Raw genomic sequence first — 19,690 nt, forward strand, 5'->3', positions numbered from 1 at the left:
TGAGTGTAGATTCTGCTTCTGGGCTCTTTTACCCAAATAGGTTGATTGTAGATAACTGTTCGGGCATGTAAAGTCAAGGTAATAATTTTTGTGCAACAAAAAAGTCTGTTTCCACCTCTACATAATAACATCCATGAAGAAAAGAAACAAAAATTCAGCTAGAAATAGCATGCCTTTTGTCAGATTATACCTGTAGCGGAAATTAAAACAGGCTATAAGTTTATAAAAAAACAAAAACAAATCACAGCTCGTGCAGACATGTTAGTAAATCACTGTCCCAACAATGGCAAAGGTGAGTAAAGTCAACGTAAAAGGTCAATCACTGTCTCAGAAACTGAGCTGGCAAGCTTTTTGACAGCTAAGAGCGTTTGGGAGTGAGAGGGTGAAGTTCTTTGATGACAGTCACTCCTTTCACGTTACACGTGGGCCGATTAAAGTGTCTGCTGTGCGTCTGGCTTGCCACCTCTTCAAACAAGCCAACCAGCTGATTCAGCGAAAAAAAAGCGTGAAAAACAAAAAGCACGTGTTTCACGTCCAGTGCAGGTTCCAGCCTGCGTTTCGTGAAAATCGTGGAGCATCGGCAGTAGTTGATCCTAGTCTGCATTGAAATGTGAGCACACTCATTCCTAAAAGCCACGCCACCTTCAAGAACTCTGCCGGACATTCGACCTGTCGTTTTACATCACTCCTCTCCCTCCTCTCCTCCCCTTCTTCCAACACTCGCTGCACGTATTCTGTCAGTCATAGCCACTTGTTCAAAAATGCTGTCTGATTGGATGGATGGACTGAATTACCATCAAATGGGCTGTCAGTTTCGTCACTGTCGTCAATCACAGACAAGAGAGATCCTTCTCCATCGCGAAAGCTGTCCATAACCACAAGCAGAGTTTTCAGAATTGTGTAAATCTGCTGACTGTGAGCACCTCTTTTACTGGACACAGTTTTCAATACCTTTTTTTTGCACATGATGCAACATCCCCTTTTCCACGCGCGTACCACGTGGTCAGTTAGCAAATTATTATCGAGTAGAAAGGGGTCTTCTACCTGATGAATGCTCATTTAAATAGTATTTTTATAATCCAGACACATGAAACTAACTGTTAAGAGTCTGTTTATGTGAAATGAACCAAACTCCAATGAAGGAAAAATCGGAACATATGCAGGACGTCAGTGGATGTCTTATGGGCACTATGGCAATACTTTTTGTAGGACGTCAGCTGACGTCTTATAGGCACTCGACTGGAGGAGCGCATAAGCACTGATGTCGGAGAGAGTGTCAACGTGTTTTCGTGCCGCCGGCACTCATCTGTCTTCTTACATCTTCAGGGATGAAAGATGTCACATCAACACTGAAGTGAAAGGTTTTTTGAGGTTTTGAGCAATCACCAGATATGTCAACAACCATGAAAAGCACACACTAGTTTATTGAATAGCCAAAGCCCCTTTGAATGGGGGCTCATTTTCGATAGATTTATAGCGAATATATATGTGTGTGTGTGTGTGTGTGTGAGAGAGAGAGAGAGAGAGAGAGAGAGAGAGAGAGAGAGAGAGAGCAATGCAAACAGAAGCATAGCAATTCATAGCAGACTGAAAAGAAGCCGAACCTATCAATGATGCAGCTAACCAATATTACCAACCACCAATTTATTAACGTCAACGGCCTCTGCCCTAAAACAGTTCGCATCCCAACTAAACCCTGCATAACTAAAACCCTACCTGACAACAACCATCACCGACGCCCCACCCCACCCCACCTCCCATCCGCACCATTCACGGCACCCCCCTCTCTCTCTCTCCACTCTCCCACCACCTGACCTCTGTGTGTGACTGTCTCCTCACCTACAGTCCACACACACGCACACACCGACACACACACACACACACACCGACACACACACACACACACACACGCACACACCGACACACACACACACACACACACACACACACACACACACACCGACACACACACACACACCGACACACACACACACACCGCCACACACACATACACACATCGACATACACACACACACACACACACACACACACACACATCGCCGGATTGTGGGGGGTAAGGGGGAGGGGACAGGGAATTGATGCATGGGGAAAGCAGAGGCACTGATGACTGACTAGTACTCTGTTAGATGAATGAATAGTACTCTGTTAATCAGCCAATGTTGAGGCAGCTGGACCTATAATGATCACAACCATACGGGGACGACTGACAAAAAAAAAAGAGAATGAAGTTAGCCCATCACTCTCTGTCACAGAACTCATGGAGTAGGCCTTGCCCCCTCCCCCACACACACCTCCTTCCTCCCCCCCACCCCACCTCCAAACACCCTACCCTACCCCTTCGATCTTCCGTACAAGATAAGGCAGAGACGAACAAAATGGAACCATCAGTCTTGATCGGCAGTCATTAATGTTACGAAGGTGCCAAAGGGTACCGGATGTCTTGTACCAGAAAACTAACCGACAGGCAGCAATGCGGAAGGAGGAAAGAAATGTGATGGAACCGTCACACTCAGCTCACTGACAGCCGTTGGAGAGGAACGGTGGGCCGAGTGGTAATGCGCCTGGCTATATATGTAGCCGGTTGGGCAGGGTTCTCTCACCACGTCAGCACCAGTTTGCTTCAAGGCTTTATTGAGGACAAGACGGGGAACATATCGGGACTTGGGTAAAGGGAACAGGAGAGCGGGGGGTTAAAGGGCAAGGGACTGTCCTCGTGAAAGGAGGGAAATAAATAAGTAAGTAAATGATTACCCCTATCAGGTTGACAGAGGCCCGCACACACACTGCTGTTGCCTGTTCTCTTTTAAAGCTAACTGAGAACTGATGATATTGGTTCTACAAGGAAAGGGTAGGAGAACTCACTTCGTAAAAACATATCAAGATGCAGCACATCCACCCTACATGATTATTATTTTGCACGTGAAGTTATGATGCTAAAGCTAACACGGGTCATAAACGTGCACTCTCTCTCTCTCTCTCTTTCTTTCTCTCTCTCTCTCTCTCTCTCTCTCTGCGGGGCAAAGAGAACAATTTCACCCTGTTACATATATATATATATATGATAAGTAAGCGAGTGTCCACGGGTTCGATGAACGAGGGATTTTACGCGGTACGCTTGCTGCTCGATTAATGAGTGGCAGATCTGTAGTGCAGAAAGTAACGAGGAATTTTTTGGAGCAGTTTTGTTTAATGTCACGTCGCACATGTCGGTGACTGAAGCAAGCAACGCTGATGGTAACCATATAACATGATTACTAACATATAACTTTTACTACTACTTCTACTACTACTACTACTTCTACTAGCAGAGCTGATGGTAACCATATAACATGATTACTAACATATAACTTTTACTACTACTTCTACTACTACTACTACTACTTCTACTAGCAGAGCTGATGGTAACCATATAACATGATTACTGACATATAACTTTTACTACTACTTCTACTACTACTACTACTACTACTACTTCTACTAGCAGAGCTGATGGTAACCATATAACATGATTACTAACATATAACTTTTACTACTACTTCTACTACTACTACTACTACTTCTACTAGCAGAGCTGATGGTAACCATATAACATGATTACTGACATATAACTTTTACTACTACTTCTACTACTACTACTACTACTTCTACTAGCAGAGCTGATGGTAACCATATAACATGATTACTGACATATAACTTTTACTACTACTTCTACTACTACTACTACTACTTCTACTAGCAGAGCTGATGGTAACCATATAACATGATTACTGACATATAACTTTTACTACTACTTCTACTACTACTACTACTACTTCTACTAGCAGAGCTGATGGTAACCATATAACATGATTACTGACATATAACTTTTACTACTACTTCTACTACTACTACTACTACTTCTACTAGCAGAGCTGATGGTAACCATATAACATGATTACTGACATATAACTTTTACTACTACTTCTACTACTACTACTACTACTTCTACTAGCAGAGCTGATGGTAACCATATAACATGATTACTGACATATAACTTTTACTACTACTTCTACTACTACTACTACTACTTCTACTAGCAGAGCTGATGGTAACCATATAACATGATTACTAACATATAACTTTTACTACTACTTCTACTACTACTACTACTACTACTACTTCTACTAGCAGAGCTGATGGTAACCATATAACATGATTACTAACATATAACTACTACTACTACTTCTACTAGCAACGCTGATGGTAACCATATAACATGATTAGTAGCATATAACTACTACTACTACTGCTACTACTACTACTACTAGCAACGCTGATGGTAACCATATAACATGATTAGTAACATATAACTACTACTACTACTACTAGCAACGCTGATGGTAACCATATAACACGATCACTGACATATAACTATTAGTACTGCTACTTCTACTAGCAACGCTGATAGTAACCATATAACGTGATTACTAAGATATACCTACTACTACTACTTCTACTAGCTATGCTGATAGTAACCATATAACATGATTACTAACATAACTACTATTACTGCTACTTCTACTGGCAACGCTGCTGGTAACCATTATTACCATGAGTATGACCTGGGAAGCGAGAGAATCTGAGCGCGCTGGTTCGAATCACGGCTCAGTCGCCGGTATTTTATCCCCCTCCACAAGACCTTGAGTGGTGGTCTGGACGCTAGTCATTCGGATGAGGCAATAAACCGAGGTCCCGTGTGCAGCATGCACTTAGTGCACGTAAAAGAACCCACGGCAACAAAAGGGTTGTCCCTGGCAAAATTCTGTCGAAAAATCCACTTCGATAGGAAAAACAAATAAAACTGCACGCAGGAAAAAATACCAAAAAAAAAAAAAAAAAAAAAGAAAAAAAGAAAAAAGAAAAAAAAGGGTGGCACTCTCAGTGTAGCGACGCACTCTCCGAGGGAAGAGCAGCCCGAATTTCACACAGAGAAATCTGTTGTGACAAAAAAGAAAAAAGAAAAAAAAGATCACTAACATGTAACTGCTACTACTACTACTTTCACTAGCAACGGTGATGGTAACCATATAACATGATTACTAATATATAACTATAACAACAACTACTACTACTTCTACTACTACTACTACTACTACTCACCATCATCATCATCATCATCATCAGCAGCAGCAGCAGGAGCAGCTCCATATATTTGTGTAGCACTTTCAAATCTCTCAAAGCCCTTTATGATTAACACGTTAGTCAGACACAAAGCACACAAGAACACACACAGACACGGACAGACAGGCAGACAGCGAGACAGCCAGCCAGCCAGACAGACAGACACACACAAACACACACATACATACATACACACACACACATACACAGGGAAGAAACAGATCCACAGATCACACATATGGAATGGGGTACCTTGATTTACGTAGAGACCGTTTGAAAAGAAATGTTTAGATTTGTTTCAAGGGATGTGAGGCACTGTGACGTACTGAATAAGGCAGTGAATTCAAGGTTTATACAGCTGAAGAACTGTAAGTTCCAGCCGTGTTTCTTCTCTCTGTTGAATGTGGGATCTCGGAAGATTATGTCTCTCTGTTGAAGTTGGGAACGCGAAAGAGTCTATCTCTCTGTTGAAGATGGGAACACGAAAGATCATGTCTCTCTGTTGAAGTTGGGAACGCGAAAGATTCTATCTCTCTGTTGAAGTTGGGAAGTTGGGAACGCGAAAGAGTCTATCTCTCTGTTGAAGTTGGGAACGCGAACGATTCTATGTTGAAGTTGGGAACGCGAAAGATTCTCTGTTGAAGTTGGAAACACGAAAGAGTCGATCTCTCTGTTGAATATGGGAACGCGAAAGATTCTATCTCTCTGTTGAAGTTGGGAACGCAAAAGGCAGAACTGTCTCTCTTGGGAACGCAAAAGATTCCGTCTCTCTGTTGTTGAAGATGGGAATACAAAAGATTCTGTCTGTTGTGTTTGGGAACGCGAAAGATTATGTCTCTCTGTTGAAGTTGGGAACGCGAAAGATTATGTCTCTCTGTTGAAGTTGGGAACGCGAAAGATTATGTCTCTCTGTTGAAGAGATTATGTCTCTCTGTTGAAGAGATTATGTCTCTCTGTTCAAGTTGGGAACGCGAAAGATTATGTCTCTCTGTTGAAGAGATTATGTCTCTCTGTTGAAGTTGGGAACGCGAAAGATTATGTCTCTCTGTTGAAGAGATTATGTCTCTCTGTTGAAGAGATTATGTCTCTCTGTTCAAGTTGGGAACGCGAAAGATTATGTCTCTCTGTTGAAGAGATTATGTCTCTCTGTTGAAGAGATTATGTCTCTCTGTTGAAGAGATTATGTCTCTCTGTTCAAGTTGGGAACGCGAAAGATTATGTCTCTCTGTTGAAGAGATTATGTCTCTCTGTTGAAGTTGGGAACACGAAAGATCATGTCTCTGTTGAAGTTGGGAACACAGAATTAAGATTCTCTCTGTTGAGCTTGGGAACACAAAAGATTCTGTCTCTCTTGAAGTTGGGAATACAAAAGATTCTGTCTCTTTGTTGAGTTTGGGAACACGAAAGATTCTATCATCAGCGGAAGCGGGGCGGAGAGACTAACATTCATGTTGATGTCCCAACGAATTGCAGAATCACACTGGAACCTGGGGACGGTGGAAGAGACAGGACTGTGGGTGGAAGTGAACAGGGTCTCAGTGGCTGGGTCAAGAATCTGTTTCAGTGCTGCGTGCACCCCAACTACAACTGACCAGCATCACTGACACCTATTTTCTTTCTTCTGTTCCCTCAAACATGTGGAGTGATGACCTAGAGGTAACGCGTCCGCCTAGGAAGCGAGAGAATCTGAGCGCGCTGGTTCGAATCACGGCTCAGTCGCCGATATCCCCCCCCACCCCCCCAACCTCCACTAGACCTTGAGTGGTGGTCTGGACGCTACTCATTCGGATGAGGCGATAAACCGAGGTCCCGTGTGCAGCATGCACTTAGCGCATGTAAAAGAACCCACGGCAACAAAAGGGTTGTTCCTGGCAAAATTCTGTCGAAAAAAAATCCACTTCGATAGGAAAAACAAATAAAACTGCACCCAGGAAAAATTACAAAAAAAAAAAAGAAAAAAAAGAAAGAAAAAAGGGTGGCGCTGTTGTGTGTCGACGCGCTCTCCCTGGGGAGAGCAGCCCGAATTTCACACACAGAAATCTGTTGTGATAAAAAGAAATGCAAATACAAATACAAAAACACACGATACAGAAAGATGATAATGCAACAGAAAGATGCAACTGTCCGTGTTTATGTGTGTGTGTGTGTGTGTGTGTGTGCGTGTGTGTGTGTGCATGCGTACATGTGTGTGTGTGTGTGTGTGTGTGTGTGTGTGTGTGTGTGTGCGCGCGCGCGCGCTTGTTTGTGTTTCTGATGAAGGGAGTGCGGGGGTCTAGGGGAAAATATGACGTGTTAGGGAATCGGAAAGGGTGGCTGTTGAACACACGTGGTCGCAGGTAGTAAGAACAAGGCAAACCGGCGGCCAATGGTAACACGTGACACGCAGCCAGATCTGTATAAACTCCAGTCTAACAGAAAGCACACACACTCACACAACAACAACAACAACAACAGCAACAACAGCAGCAGCAATAACAACAAAATACCCGGAAGTGAATGTCATCTTTGTCAGACCTCATTCTGCTGCCAGTCCCATCCCGCACCAGAGACAAATGGGGACCATCAATCTCTATCGTAAAACCGTTCTCCAGGTGCTAACATTTCCAATTACTGAATTAGCTTTCCCCAGCAAACTGACCAACATTCATCATCAGGATGGAGGCTAGGACTGAGATGGAACCGTCACAGCTCGTTGAATGCGTGCGTGCGTACGTGCGTGCGTGTGTGTGTATGTGTTGTGTGTGTGTGTGTGTGTGTGTGTGTGTGTGTGTGCGTGCGTGCGTGCGTGACTGTGTGTGTGTGTGCGTGCGTGCGTGCGTGTCTGTGTGTGTGTGTGCGTACGTACGTGCCTGTGTGTGTGTGTGTGTGTGTGTGTGTGTGTGTGTGTGCGTGCGTGCGTGCGTGCCTCTGTGTGTGTGTGTGTGTGTGTGCGCGCGTGCATTCATGCGTGCGTGCCTGTGTGTGTGTGTGTGTGTGTGTGTGTGCGTGTGCGAGCGTGCATTCATGCGTACGTGCCTGCAAGCGCCCAAGATGCAGAACATGTCGCTACCCTATGATACTTTATTGGCGACCCGTTGAGTTGAGCATGATTTGTTACAAATGCACGCGCGTCCAAACTCTGTTGGAAACAAGAATAATGGTTAGAATTCATCATTCAGCAAAAGCTCTTCCCAGTCGGGTCCTCGGTGAAAATGGGGGGAATAAATTTCTCCCCCCTCCCGGCATTACTGAAACACCGTCACTGCAGGGTAGAAGGGCAGCTGGTTGGTGACCCCCCCCCCCAACCCCCCCCCCCCGCTCCTGTCCCCCCCGGCGGGAGTCTATTCAGCTTTGCTTCTCACCCTTCCGCTTCGTCCGTCTCCACTGCTTTGTCCCAGAGCCGCCAAAATGGCTTGCATTCACATCATGATCGTTCGACGCTGAGAGTTTTATGTGGGCATCTGTCACCGGAGCATTTTGGATCGCCACTACCATGAGGGCATGTGTAGAAACGGGATGCTTAGCATTCTCCTTCTTTGTGTATCTGTTTTGCAACTGACGAAGAAGTCGATGGCATTGTGTTGTAGGAACCTTGCTCAGAATATATATTGGATGTGCAGAGCTGAGCTCAGTATACTATTGGGTGTGCAGAGCTGAGCTCAGTATACTATTGGGTGTGCAGAGCTGAGCTCAGTATACTATTGGGTGTGCAGAGCTTATTTTCAGGTTGTTGGTTTTTTTCAGTTTCAGTTTCTTAAGGAGGCGTCACTGCGTTCTGACAAATCTACATACGCTACACAACATCTGCTTGGTAGATGCCTGACAGCAGCATAAAACAACACACTTGTCAGGCCTTGAGTGCAAGCACGTATTATCTGTGTACCTATCAGAATGGACTTCTTCTAAAGAAGTTTGCCGGATGACAGTTCTTTTGTTGCCACGGATTCTTTTCAGTGCGGCAAGTACGTGATGGATATGTAAGCTCGGGTTATCGTCTTATCCTAATGACGAGACGCTCAGTTTGATATTGCAGTCAAACTTGGGAGAAAGGACAAGTTCAGGAATCCAACACACGCTCTCAGGAACACTGTATTGGCAGATAAGCGTCATAGCCATTGTGCCACCTTAATATGACTGGACGCACTAAGCTTAGCTCAGAATATCATTAAAAGTGCAGTGCATAGCTGACAATATTATTAGATGTGCAGAGGTCAGCTCGGAATACTTCTGACTGTGCAGAACTTACCCGGATGCGCAGAGCTTAGCTCAGATCATTTGATGCACACGGCTCAGCTCAGAATATTGTATGTGCAAAGTTAAGCTAAGAGCATAACTGGATGCACACATTTCAGCTCATAACATTATTGGATGCACAGAGCTTGGGTCAGAATACTGGATGCGCAGAGATAAGCATGTTGAGCAGGAAACCATTGCTGATAGGTCAGGTTTCCTTCCTTCGCACCCGAGGTGCTTCTGATGCAGGTCCACAATCCTTTTCGTTTCTTAGAAAAGCAGAGAAGATAAACAAGAACAAGCCACCAAATGACACTGTTTACTACATGTACAGTAGCAGAGAAATAATGTCATGTTAATTTAGGATGGGGCATTTATTGAGTAACAAGATAGTATCTAGCCTTGGTATTTATATTTAGTCATAGCCATGTTTATCAGGTTTCGAATTAGCATATCAGAAAATGACTGCATGAATCTAATGAATCTAACACTGGCTACCAAAATAGACCTAATAATCTATTCCTTTTTGCTTCGGTCTTTTCTCTGTGTTTTAGTTACATTGTTTGTCTGTGTCAACTTTTCTATCAGTTTGTTTCGGTGAATGCTAGTCCAAAATGTCTTTCTCTATAGCAACGTGCGAACGTGCGAACTTTTGTTATTTTATGAGTATGCCTATCTTGGTCATAAAACTGCACAATTTCATCGGACGCTGGCATGGTCTCGGACTCGCACAGCTCACCACTTTTTTTCCCCCCTGCTCGGCTGCTCTTCAGGCTGTGCAGTTGGGTGTAACGATCGGTTATGGACGCAGACCCCCATCCTCTATTTCCAGCACATAATGATCAGAAAACCATTCAACAGAACCCCTTTCAAGAGGAGTGTGCGTGGGCAACAGGGTAATAAATTTTGTTCCTCAGCGTGATTTTGGAGTGGAGGGCCGTTTGCTGAATGGTGATGGGGGAAAATTGTGATGTTCCCAAAGTGTGGTTCGTTCACACTGACTTTCGCCCTTTCCATTTCGTGTCCGTTCCTTTGTTAAAAAAAAAAAAAAAAAAAAAAAAGTATTGCCAGAGCATGGTGGCAAGAAATTTCCTTTGGACTTTATATTATATTTTTTTTTTTTAAGAAGACCAATAAATTATTGCTGTCAGAATGAAAACAAGAACAGCAAAAATACTCACCCTGTCGAGGACATGGTAAGACTCACCTCACACACACACACACACACACACAATTATAACATCTACTATCACTTAATGCGGAAAGACGTAAAACTGGAGACACATCTACAACAAACAATAACAACAGCAATCATTTCTATTCTTTCACTCTTCCTCTACCTTCCTTTTTGAAATGGAGTGAGGGTGGGGGATGGGAGGGTCGGGTGAGGGGAGACAAAGGAGACGGATAGGAGAAAGGGGAACTTTGCAATCAATATGCGTTATTCACGTCTTCTGTTGAACATTATCAAGACTTCCGTACCTACGGTATACAGCCCTGAAACTGAAGATAATGTTCAACGACGAATGCAGACGTCTATGTTTTATTCTCAGCACGTTATGATCAGATTACCATTTCAGCGCAACCGCTCCTGGAGGGACATTCATAGGCAGTGGAGGAATACATCTGATCCCATTACACCATTCAGACGTGTTCGCTGCAGGACGGTGGGCAAATGGATGGCCTTCCCTAACTGTGCGGTCCCTTCAGCCTCGCTTTCAACCTTTCCGCCTCGTTTCCACTGCTTTGTCCAAGGCTGGCAAAGTATGGCTGCATGTCCCTCACATGCAGTGAGATGACACTGAGAGGTTTCTGTGGACTGCGATCACAGGGCCTGTGTAGACACCCACCCACCGTCTTCTGACAAATGGTCGTTGATGACCATCCTTCGTGTTAGCACGAGGAACACAGGCGTGCTTATCAACCTCTCAGCTGTCTGACGTGGTATACAGGGGTTCACGAAAAGTTATGGACCATTTCATAAAAGCAGTCATGGTTTCAAAAAATGTTATTTATTTATTTATTTATTTTTCCAAATCAGTAGATGATTTAGATTTTGCAGGCTGGATATGGTCTGTCACTGGCCGTCTCGTTCAATACACGTACAGCTCTGTGGTGCTGTATGTGTCGCTTTTATCCGGAAATTCGGCATCAGTTTTACCATGCCCCCAAGAAGAAGAACATGGCGCACGTTTCTAAATGGTTCTTAACTTTTGTGAGCCCTATACAGAGTGTACGTTTGGTTCATAACACTAAAGGTCATTTGACCTGCTTTCCACAAAATCAATGGTTCATTTTCAAAGAGTCAGGGAAAAAACATCCCTTTCTTCCTCCCCATCCTTTTCACCCACAGTGTGTATTTTCATTTGTACATTGTCTGCTGCACTCTTACACACACACACACACACGCACGCACACACACACACACACACACACACACACACACACACCCACGCACGCACGCACACACACACACGCACGCACGCGCGCGCACACACACACACACAATCTCGTCTTCACGCATGCACACACAAATATACACCCACCCACCACAGGGTATGCAATGCATGTCTTGTGGTGCTGAATTGTCATGAGTGTAGGAATCAGTGCGGAACACATTAAAACAAAACGTCTGCGCAATTTTCAAGCTCTAGTTTTTCTAACTCTCACATAACCTATCTCTTTTCCACGCACATAAGGTGAATTTGTTAGACAGTTAAAACTGTTCATAAAAAGTGAAAGTAAGTCATCAGTGCTTTCACAGTCAGAAGGCTGACTGCCTGCCAAGTTTAAATCTGAGCTGCAGCCATGAGGTCGAGGAAATGAATCGATCTATATGCAGACATCAGTGTCTTTTCCCAGAACATGAGATTACCATTTATGGAAACCCCCCCGCCAGACTTTTATAGGCAATAGAGGAACACATTTCATCCCCTAATACAATTGAGCGGCGTTCGGTAGAGGGCGGTGGGCAAATGGATGATGTCCTGTCCGTGATGTCCATTCAGGCTGGCTTTCAATTTCCCGCCTCATTCCCACTGCTCTGTCCATTTCAGTTTCAGTTTCAGTTTCACAGAGGTGGCAAAGCGTGATACAAATCAAATTGACAAAAACAAAACACAACAACAACAACAAAAAAGCAGATGCTGGACCTTCACACAAACCTAACGGTTTGACCAGGAATTGCATTGTCCAAGCCTTAGTTTGGCTTCGCATCTTTAGACAGTACAGGGACGTGATGTTTCTGCGGACTGTAGGAAAATGACTATTGCCGTCAGACAATGATGACTGAATGATATGGATACTTATATAGTCCCTATCCTCGGTCGGAGACCAAGCCTAAGCACTTTACAAACACGGATATCATTTGCATAACAGGCTGCTTACCTGGGTAGAGCTGACTGATGACAGCTGCCATTGGGCACTCGTCATTCGTTTCCTGTGTCATTCAATCAGGTTTCAGTCACGTACACAAACACATTCATACAGACATGTAACATTTTACGTGTATGACTGCGTTATTCTATTTACAGCCATACTTCGTTTTCGGGGGTGTGCATGCTGGGTATGTTCTTGTTTCCAAAACCAACCGAACGCGGGCATGGATTACAGTATCTTTAACGTGCATATTTGATCTGCGCGCGTGTACACACAAGGGGGTTCAGGCATAAGCAGGTCTGCACATATGTTGACCTGGCTGATCAGAAAAATCTCCACTCTTTACACGCCAGGCGCCGTTACCGAGATTCGAATATGGGGCCCTTAGACTGAAAGTTCAACGCTTTAACCAACTCGGCTATTGCGCCCGTCTAAAGTATCATTCATGCATGAAGAGGAACAGTTATGAGCGTGTTAACGGGATATTGCTGACAGCGAAGTAGGTGGGAATACAGAGTATCGGGGGACATCGTGGATGCGTCGAGTTTGTTGTCCAGTAGTGTTGTTGGTTTGTGGCCATGTTTGTCAGGTTAGGAATCATTTGATGTTTGTGTGAGCCTGAGGCACAGCCTCACATGTGCACGTGCACACAAACACCCTTAGAATGACTTTGTCTCTTTGGTGTGTGTGTGTGTGTGTGTGTGTGTGTGTGTGTGCACAGAGTTATTTTAAGGGTGTGTGATATATTTTGACAGGGTTTACTCTTCTCACAAAAATGTACAGTTTTGCAGAAGGGTAGACAACACAAATTCACGATTTGTGCTGAACTAAAAACCACGACTCCATTTGCTACGTTAAGATCGTTTACTGCAGACATATGAAAATGATAATCAGCAATTCATGCAGACGTCCAGATTCTATTACCAGCATTTAACGATCCATGCTATTCGAATAACTGAGTCTCTCTGATACTGGTTGCCATTTAGTGGCGATGGATGTGGATGGAGGGAGTAATTTTTCATCTGATAAAACCATCACGCTGATACGACGCTACAGAAGCATTGTTTGCAGTTTACGTTAAAAAAAAAGAAGTTTAGATCCCCACCACCTAAAGAAAATAACCGTTCATATAAATAACCATGGGCTGTTTATGTGCCCAGCGAAACCAGGACGTGTGGTAGGCTATAGTCGTTGCATTAGAAGTGGCTGGGGATTGAAAGAGCGAAAGACTAGGATAATGTGGTTGATTTTAATGTTGATTTGTTGTCATGGTTGTTGGGTTTGTATCAGCTTTTGGGAAATGAAAACTCGTAAATCTTAGCGAGGTACACAGTGTCTGAGTGAGAGAGAGAGAGTGATAGCAGGAGAGAGAGAGAGAGAGAGAGAGAGAGAGAGAGAGAGAGAGAGAGAGAGAGAGGGGCAGAGACAGTCAGACAGACCGACAGACAGATACACAGAGAGAGAGATATAGACAGATGAAATCCGGGCTGGGCAATGGAAAAACACGAACTCCTATTTTCAACAATCTTTTATCCGCCTTTGAACATTCAGAGATCTCCAGCTTGTCAGAAGTAATCCTCTTAGGCGTTTAATGTTGGAGGGCACCCCCCCCCCTACACACACACCCAGCCCCTTAACCTCTGCAAACTTCTTAAAGGCGGCCCAGTGGAAGACCCTGACAGCTTTAAACGGTACTTTGAAATACGATACTACGATATCCATGGCGACATTTGAAAGAGCGTCCACAAAGGAACAGAAGCTCTTTGTTTGAACTAGAACCAGAACTTTCACGATACCCAATGGACTGACGAGTGGTAGTAGGGCACGGAGTGGGTAGAGGGATGAGAGAACGGAGAAAGGGTACACTGTGGAGGTGGGTTTGAAGGGCTGGGTGAGTGGTAGTGGGAGCGTTTCGGCGGGGAGGAGGGGGGGTGGGGGAACAGGAAGGGAGAGCATGCCGGTGTACCACCGACATTATTTCTTAACGTCAGACAGGCAACAGGTTTTACAGAATATTAGTTGGTAGATGGAGGAACAGAGGATATATGGAGACTGGAGGTCAGATGATGATGATGATATGGATACTTATATATATATACATATAGCGCCTGTCCTCGGTCAGAGACCAAGCTGTCAGCGATTTACAAACACCGTGTCAGGCTGCCTACCTTGGCAGAGCCGAGTGACGGCTGCAGTTGGCCCGCGCTCATCATTCGTTTCCTGTGTCTCTCATTCAGATTTCAGGCACGCACCCATACACATTCAGACAGACATATAACATATTTTACGTGCATGACCTTTCTGTTTATTTACCCCGCCTTGTAGGTAGCCACATTCTGTTTTCGGGGGTGTGCATGCTGGGTATGTTCTTGTTTCCATAACCCGCCTGATATTTGGAACTTGTACTTTGTAATAGGTAGTGTGAATGTGTCATTTTGACCTCCGCCCCCCCCCCCTCCTTTTTTTTTTCTACTCGTTTCACTTCGACATGTTTCTTTTTTGTATTTCGTTCCAGTTTGTGTACTTACCAGTTTAGGGCACGGTTATAAGCTTTGCTTGTTGTGCTTTGACATCCGTTATACAGCTGCTTTGAAGTTGTTTCTGTGATAAAGTTTGTTTTAACCCCCCCCCCCCCCAAAAAAAAAAGGAGCAACAACAACAAACAAACAAACAAACACAAAAAAGACAACCCAAAGTTTCAGTTTCACTAGCTCAAGGAGGCGTCACTGCGTTCGGACAAACCCATATACGCTACACCACATCTGCCAAGCAGATGCCTGACCAGCAGCGTAACTCAACGCGCTTAGTCAGGCCTTGAGAAATAACCCCAAAACCCCCAGAAATAACCCAAAACAACAACAACATTCAGGAACAACAACAAAAAACAACAACAACCCCCCTCCCCCCAAAACAACAAAAACAACACATAAACGCTGACATGGATTACAGGATCTTTAACGTGCGTATTTGATCTTCTGCGTGCGTACACACACGAAGGGGGTTTAGGCACAAGAAGGTGAGCAGACACGAACAGGCATGTTAACCTGGGAGATCGGAAAAATCTCTACTCTTTACTCAAGCTGTCTCTCCCTCTCTCTGTCTTTCACATAATGTGTCTATCTGTCCATATCCCTATTACCCGTCGCCTTATTTGCAGTCTTTTATGTCTCTTACATCTGTGTTTAAAATTTTATCGTTACTTTTCTATGTTAATTTCACTTGAATCATTCATGTGTAGCATTCATGCTAGGGTTTTGTTGTTGTTTTTCCCTTGGTGTGTGTGTGTGTGTGTGTGTGTGTGTGTGTGTGTGTGTGTGTGTGTGTGTGTTAGTGTGTATGTGTGTGTGCGTGTGTGTGTTACTCGCTTCCGTTCCGTACAGATGTGAGCGATGTTGTGTCTCTCAGTTTGACGCTGTGTTATACTCGTACATTATACATGTATTAAGTATTCAGTATAACTACATTTATATGCGTACATGTTTGTGTGTCTCTTAGAACAACGGCAGATGTGTAAGTCGGCCAAAGTGCTAATATCTTCACCGTTGGAAAATAAAGATTCATTCATTCATTCATTCATTCATCAGGCGCCAGTTCCGAGCTTCGAACCCGGGACCATCAGATTGAAAGTCAAACGCTTTTTTTTTTTTTTTTTTAACCACTCGGCTACTACACCCGCCACAGGAGGTCAGGAAAAAGTCCTGCGCCCACGTTTGGTTGATTAAATCCAATAGATGAATAAATAAATGAATAAATAAACAAACAAACGAATAATCGATCGATCAATCAATCAATCAACCAATCAACGAACAATCGATGAATAAAGAAGTAAATAAATAAACTGAAAACATAATTATATATATTCTTTCTTTCTTTTCTAGTCTTGTTTTTGTCTCATTACAAAAAAAAAGTCTGTGAAGAGACTGCACAACTTTTCAAGCCATTGCGAGATATAAACACATATACAATTATGTACGTACGCACGCACGCACGCACGCACACACACACACACACACACACACACAGCGAACGAACGAACGAATGGTTTATTGTGGCCAGTCCCATTTTTGCCCATTCACAGGGCGGAGAAGAGGTTGTACATGTCAGAAACATAACGAAATATGAGAACTGATGCACTGTACACATGGTCACGACATGGAACCCACGTCACGTGAATGATTATGATACTGTCATAGAAAGTCTGTCAAATCACAATGTTTGTTTTCACAGTGTAACAAGTGAAAAACAAAACAAAACAGAAAGAAAACAAACAAACAAACAGCGAAATTAATCATGACAGTTATATCCAGATCAGCATTTCCATTTTCAACACTTTTACCAGAGTTTGAATTTGTACCTTTAAGCGTGTTCAGTAAATTGTCCATTTTCTTGGCCGATTCCTTCAAGACAAGACATTATCTGTCGGCAATCATCTGGTGGTACATCAACATGCTTCTGTTAAAAAAAAAAGAATTAACTGTCATGTTGGGAACTGTCCACATCTAGGTAAGTAAGTGTGTGTGTGTGTGTGTGTGTGTGTGTGTGTGTGTGTGTGTGTGTGTGTGTGTGTGTTTGTGTGTTAGAGACACAGAGAGAGAGAGAGAGAGAGGGAGAGAGAGAGAGACAGGCATACAGACACAGACAGAGAGACAGATAGAGACAGAGACAGACAGTACCATGCAGAATGAGAAACCCTGACCAGCGCTGTGTAGGGTTGGGGGAACACTGACACAGTGGTCAATGAACAAACACGCGGCAGGGTCCCTCACACTCTATTCACCACGGTCAAGTTTTCTCAAAAAAAAAACAAAAAACAAAAACGAATAAAAACAAAAACAAAAAAACCCAAAAATCCCCCCCAAAAACCAAATTCATTTTCTTTCGACACAACTATCTTTGAATCTATATACACATATATACATTGGTGCATAAACAGGTACGTTGGTACAAACATATACATACCTAGATACCTAGAAAAAACAACAACACCACCACCAGCAAAAAATTAAACATACAGAACATAAAGGTATATAAAAAAAACAAAAAACGTTTGATTGCCTGGGTTCTTTCAAAACAGGATACTTGTGACCTGCTGCTATCTTCAGTTGCTTTGAAGACCCTACGATTAAGTACACAACTTCTCTCCCAAGTGCGTTCAAAGTTTTTGTTCTCTTGTGTTTTATATACAGAACATACAACCTGTTTTTCTAAATGTTAGCATAGGAAAGTGTATATCATGGAAAGGATTTCATCTGGTCAACAAAGTTTCAGTTTTATTTTCAAGGGGGTGTTAAATCGCGCGAACTTCTCTCTCTCTCTCTCTCTCTCTCTATATATATATATATATATATATACACATGTATAATATAGTGCTAAACCGCATCTACTGTATCAAAACAACAACAGAAACAACAACAATAATGACAAAAAGAGCACATACCCCACACTGTGACTCACTACAACAATACTACACCTGGAAATGTTCACCAATGAAGGTCAAGTTTATCCCACAGGGTGGTGCCCATCTAGATATGCCTTGAAGGCGTAAGGGCGTGTGATTGATTGATTGGTGTGTGTGTGTGTGTGTGTGTGTGTGTGACGACTGAGCGAACAGAAGACTGAAGTGGTGGGCGTAGGGCCTACCCCAGCCACTGGTGTAGTGGACAACGTGGTCCGTGCCTAGTGGCGAAAGAATGACGTGATTAACAACACTGTCCACGCTGGTATGTATCTCTCATTTTCTGTAGAGTTGGATGGGAGCTGGTGTGGAGAGGGAGTCGAGATAAAGACACAGACGGGTAGCTGGGTGCGTGGGTGGGTGGGGGCTGTCGCGTCACGATTGGAGTGATGGCCTAGAGGTAACGCGTCCGCCTAGGAAGCGAGAGAATCTGAGCGCGCTGGTTCGAATCATGGCTCAACCGCCGATATTTTCTCCCCCTCCACTAGACCTTGAGTGGTGGTCTGGACGCTAGTCATTCGGATGAGACGAAAAACCGAGGTCCCGTGTGCTAGCATGCACTTAGCGCACGTAAAAGAACCCACGGCAACAAAAGGGTTGTTCTGGCAAAATTGTTTCGAAAAATCCACTTCGATAGGAAAAACAAATAAAACTGCACGTAGGAAAAAAAAAAGAAAAAAGAAAAAGAAAAAAAAGGTGGCGCTGTAGTGTAGCGACGCGCTCTCCCTGGTGAGAGCAGCCCGAATTTCACACAGAGAAATCTGTTGTGATAAAAAGAAATACAAATACAAATACAGATTTGTCACACACCTACGAGATGTGTTGCGGTGAAAAAAAAAATCATGTCGATCTTCTTCGTCATGATTTGTCATCGTTGACATGGTTTGTGGGTCACTGTGACCAAATCAAACCATGTGGACATGTCACATGTTTGTGTCCACTGCTACATGACTTGTGTAGGTAACAATGATGGTGTAAAGAAGCTTTCAGTTCTTCCATTCTACCCTCAGTAAAATATTTGTCATTAGTTGTTTGAAAGAGAGAGAGAGAGAGAGATAGAGAGAGAGAGAGAGACTGAGAGATACAGCCAGTTAGACAGAGAGAGACGGAGAGGGACAGAGAGAGACAGGGAGAGGCAGAATGAGACAGAAAGAGAAAGAGAGAGAGAGAGACATACAGACAGAGACAGAGACAGACTGACAGAGACAGACAGACAGGGAGAGACGGAGAAAATTGGACGAAAATGATAAGGTTCGATTGCACTCATCTGTGTGCAAACGTACCTGAAACCTGACACAGATACAAGGATACTGACGAGACAGCCGACAGTGTGGTCGTTCTGTGCAAGGAGGAGGATACTTGCAGCAACACAATGCAATGCCTGTGACATTCACTTGGAGTGCTCCGGAACTCACTGGCTGATGCGATTTTCTCTGAGAGTCCTGTTGAGCTGGTGATGGAAAA

Source organism: Babylonia areolata, chromosome 2 (genome assembly GCF_041734735.1).
Source record: "Babylonia areolata isolate BAREFJ2019XMU chromosome 2, ASM4173473v1, whole genome shotgun sequence".
NCBI classification, from domain to species: Eukaryota; Metazoa; Mollusca; class Gastropoda; order Neogastropoda; family Buccinidae; genus Babylonia; species Babylonia areolata.